The 5,000-nt window shown below is 53.7% G+C and overlaps 1 pseudogene; it reads left to right on the top strand.

Moving 5' to 3' along the window:
* LOC124621135 overlaps positions 1-5,000 on the top strand; it is a 10,944-nt pseudogene that overhangs the window by 1,884 nt on the left and 4,060 nt on the right.

Below are 5,000 nucleotides of genomic sequence, written 5' to 3'. Positions count from 1 at the left end.
GATCCTAAGCCCTAGGAGAAATCCGATGTTGATGGGGGCCGTCATAGCATGATGCACTTTGTGCTGGCCCCCGTTGGGCGAAAGGGAATCCGGTTCCTATTCCGGAACCCGGCAGCGGAACCGATACAAGTCGGGCCCCTCTTTTAGAGATGCTCGTCGGGGTAACCCAAAAGGACCCGGAGACGCCGTCGGGAGATCGGGGAAGAGTTTTCTTTTCTGCATGAGCGTTCGAGTTCCCTGGAATCCTCTAGCAGGGAGATAGGGTTTGGAACGCGAAGAGCACCGCAGTTGCGGCGGTGTCCCGATCTTCCCCTCGGACCTTGAAAATCCAGGAGAGGGCCACGTGGAGGTGTCGCGCCGGTTCGTACCCATATCCGCAGCAGGTCTCCAAGGTGAAGAGCCTCTAGTCGATAGAATAATGTAGGTAAGGGAAGTCGGCAAATTGGATCCGTAACTTCGGGATAAGGATTGGCTCTGAGGATCGGGGCGTGTCGGGCTTGGTCGGGAAGTGGGTCAGCGCTAACGTGCCGGGCCTGGGCGAGGTGAGTGCCGTAGGGGTGCCGGTAAGTGCGGGCGTTTAGCGCGGGCGTGGTCTGCTCTCGCCGTTGGTTGGCCTCGTGCTGGCCGGCGGTGCAGGATGCGCGCGCCTGCACGGCGTTCGCGCCCCGGTGCTTCAACCTGCGTGCAGGATCCGAGCTCGGTCCCGTGCCTTGGCCTCCCACGGATCTTCCTTGCTGCGAGGCCGCGTCCGCCTTAGCGTGCTCCTCCGGGGGCGCGCGGGTGCGCGGATTCTCTTCGGCCGCCATTCAACGATCAACTCAGAACTGGCACGGACTGGGGGAATCCGACTGTCTAATTAAAACAAAGCATTGCGATGGCCCTAGCGGGTGTTGACGCAATGTGATTTCTGCCCAGTGCTCTGAATGTCAACGTGAAGAAATTCAAGCAAGCGCGGGTAAACGGCGGGAGTAACTATGACAGCCTGGGGCTGCAATTTTCCACGGCGGGTCGCTGTGTCTTCAATCCACGTAGTCACCTGGTGCAGCAGCTTGACGTCATCTCCCGAGCTCCGCTGAAGCCGCAACAGCGCCTCCACGCTCTCACCAACGTACTTCTCCCTGGCCTGTACCACGGGCTGGCCCTCAGCCGCACCCGGGTGGGTGCATTGAAGTCGGCCGACGTTACCATCCGGGCCGCCGTCAGGAGATGGTTCCGCCTTCCGGCGGACACCCCCCTGGGATACTTCCACGCTCCTGTTGCCCAGGGGGGCCTCGGCATTCCATCTTGCCGATGGATGGGTCCGACCCTCCGTCGGTCCCGTCTCCTGGCGCTGAAGAGGATAGGGCCAGCCTGCGACGGTGCAGGCATGGATGAGGTGCAGCGTGAGATCGAGGTGCTGGAGCGCCACCTAATGTGGGAGGGCCACCTCCTCAAATCGTCAACGCAGGTTGGGGAAATGTGGGCGGCACGCCTACACATCGCCATTGACGGTGCGGCACTGTCATCTTCTGCCGCCGTCAGTGGCCAACATCAGTGGGTCGCCGACACCAGTCGCCTGCTATCTGGGCGTGAATACATCGACGCCCTCCGCGCCCGCATCAACGCCTTCCCTACGAAGGCACGGCGCAGTCGCGGGCGGGAGGCGGACACCAGATGCCGCGCGGGGTGCCAGGCCGTGGAGACCGCCAACCACGTACTTCAGGCTTGCTTTAGGACGCACGGGTCCCGGGTCAAGCGCCATGACGCTGTAGTGCGTTATGTCGCCCGTGGACTCGCGCAGAGGGGCTTCAATGTCTCTGTGGAGCCCCACCTCCGAACACCTGAGGGCATCCGCAAGCCTGACGTGGTGGCGGTCAAAGACGGCATCGCCCGCGTGGTCGACGCCCAGATAGTCGGAGACCACCTCCGGCTCGACTGGTGTCACTCCCAGAAGGCGGCCTACTACGACACGCCGTCCATCCGGCGTGCCATCTCCAACCTGCACCGTGACGTTGAGGAGGTGATTGTGTCCACCGCGACGTTGAACTGGAGGGGTGTATGGTCTCCAGCGTCGGCGAGGGATCTCGCCGCCTTAGGCTTCCGACCCCGAGAACTGGCGGTGCTGAGCACAAGAACACTACAGAGCTGCTGCAAAAGTTACAAGATTTTCGAGCGTATGACGGCTCCTAGCCCGAAGCAGCGTGTCGGCGTCGGCTAGGCTGCTGGTTATTTTTCTTCGCCTTGACTCCTGGGGCCTATCCACAGGAGGAATAAACCGTCTTTGTTCTTCCTTCTTTGTGTCTTTATTTTGTGTTTTTTGTTTTTTGTTGTTGTTCTTCCGCACTGATATATATGTATATGTGTATGTTAATTTTATACTTGTATTTTGTGGTACCGCCCTGTAAGTCCCCACCTCGGTGGCGGACATGGCGTCAAACACCTGCCACGTACTATATATGTATATATTTTGTGTTATTCAAATTATTTTGAATAAAGACGGCTGTTGATAGCCAAATGCCTCGTCATCTAATTAGTGACGCGCATGAATGGATTAACGAGATTCCCGCTGTCCCTATCTACTAGCTCCATCTGTCTCATACTGTGAGCCCTCAAGCTGTGCGGGCTCTCGGTTGGTAAAAGGCAGTGTGGGGAAGGATGCGTCTCAAACAGCCTCTCCTTCTCAAGTGCCCCTACCTGCCTTCTTGAGGTGGAGCTGTTAAGCCTTCGGGCAACTGAAGGGTAGGGGTGCGACAGTGTGCTGAACAACTTGTACACTGGTTCTGATAGCTGCACTTGCTGTGGTGGGATCCTGCCCCAAGTCGGCGAAGGCCACTCGCCTTGTCTTGGACCCCAAGGCATGCTCCGCCAAGCCGGGGCGTGGTGACATGTCCCCGGTCAGGTTAGATGGGTCCAGACCTCCGAACGTCTGGGGGACCGGCCCGGCACCTGAGTAGGACCGGGTCTTTGGCCTTTGGTGGGAACCTGGCCTAGTAGGGGGCGAAGGACGGAGAGTGAATCCGCTCTCCCGGAATGTGGGTGGCATTCGCCGATAAGGGAGCGGGTGAAAACTGTGGTGGTGTGGCTGTTGAAGAGGACTAGTACGCTGTACCCACGGCGTGCTAAACCTATCAGCTCAGTTACTAATAGCTCTTGGTCAAGGGGCGGGACCGGTGAGCGAGCTGCATATAGCCTCCCCCCATGCCAGAGAGGCCGGTCCGGGGCAAGAGACGGGCCTCCACTTTTACACTCTCTAATTATCAAAATGGCAGAAAATCAAGAGAGTGTTAATACGTTAGATACTAGCGAAGTTTCGAGCCTCGAGAATGTGTCTGTCGCTGAGCGACATGCGAAATTTTTGAAATTGCTGGATACTAGCATTAAAAATGGTAAGATAAGCAATTATGCTATTAACCATATTAGGGACTTTGTAGCCAACTGGGCAATCGCCCACTCTCAGTTAGAGGGTAGGGTAACGGAATTAGAGAAAGAAAATGAAAGACTTAGAGGTCAACCGGCCCGGTCTTATGCTGCGGTTGCTAGAGCCCCAGTTGCCAAGGCACCGACAGCGAAACAAACCATACAGGACAACATTAAGAAAGTTGCTCCCACAGTCTTCATTAAACCTAAACCTGGTGATGACATTAAGGCTGTTAAGTCAGTATTCGAGAAGTGCATAGATCCTAAGAAAGACAAGATAAAGATAAATAATGTACGCACTGCAAAGAATGTGCTGATAGTAGAAGCAGCATCACAAGAGGACTGCCAAAAGATCTTGAACAACGAACAACTAAACAATAAAGCGAAGTGTGAACCTCCTCGCAAGCGTCGACCTTTGATGTGTCTGTATGATGTACCTACGTACATGACAACAGACAATCTAGTAGACGCAATATATACCCAAAATTTTGATATGAACATGACAAGAGGAGAATTCGATGAACAGTTTAAATTACGCTTTAAAGTAGGACCACGTGAGAAACTGACAGTACACCACGTGGTAGAAGTCTCGCCAGGTTTATGGAAATTACTAACGAGAGTGGGTCGGTTGTATGTTGGCTACTCTGCGTTGAATATAAAAGATTACCTGGCAGTGCCGAGATGCACTAAATGCCAGGACATTAATCATACAAACAAGTACTGTACGCAACCTGATATCATATGCGGCCATTGTGGCCTCTCTGGACATATTAAGAATGGCTGTCCTAATAAGGACAAGGCGGCAGTATGTGTACCATGCAGACGACGAGGCCGTAAGTGTGGTGGACCTAAAGATTGTCCAACCCACCGAATGTTCTTAGACAGACTTGTCCAAAGAACAGATTACGGCGATATTTAAAGTGGTACAAGTCAATGCCATGCGCAGCCAGATGGTTGCACATGAGCTACGGAAGGTAGCGGAACAAGAAGGAATTGATATTCTTCTGATACAAGAACCGAACTCCTGTGCGGGTCGAGTCCCTGGTTTTCCCGCAACAGCACAGGTGGTATCCTCAGGTGGGAACCCCATGAGTGCAATTATAGTATTGAATAAAACTATTAAAACTACGATATTAAATCAGTTCTGTACTGAGCATATTATAGTTGTACAACTAAATCTGCTGTCTTACAGTATGTACGTTGTAAACGTCTACTGCCAATTCAGACATGACATCAAGATTTATCTTGATCAGCTGAATTGGATACTAAGAGTTTTAGCCGGGCAGGCTATAATTGTAGCTCTTGATGCTAATGCTAAGTCCCCACTCTGGCACAGCGATGTGCAGGACGGTAGGGGTGCGGAGCTTGTTGATTTGATAATGGAAACGCACATGTATGTGCTAAACTTGCCTGGGTACCCCCCGACCTACTCAGGGAGGGCGGGTGCAACATCAAATATTGATGTCACACTAGCAAGCGAGAGGGCAGCACCCCACGTCCATAACTGGCAAGTAAGAGAACATCTAACTGTCAGTGATCATAACTGTATAACATTTGATATAGCGCCGACCATCGCGGATGTGCCAGGCGAGTGGGTGGAACGC

Source organism: Schistocerca americana, chromosome 6 (assembly GCF_021461395.2).
Source record: "Schistocerca americana isolate TAMUIC-IGC-003095 chromosome 6, iqSchAmer2.1, whole genome shotgun sequence".
NCBI classification, from domain to species: domain Eukaryota; kingdom Metazoa; phylum Arthropoda; class Insecta; order Orthoptera; family Acrididae; genus Schistocerca; species Schistocerca americana.
This window is presented reverse-complemented; position numbering and strand designations above follow the sequence as displayed.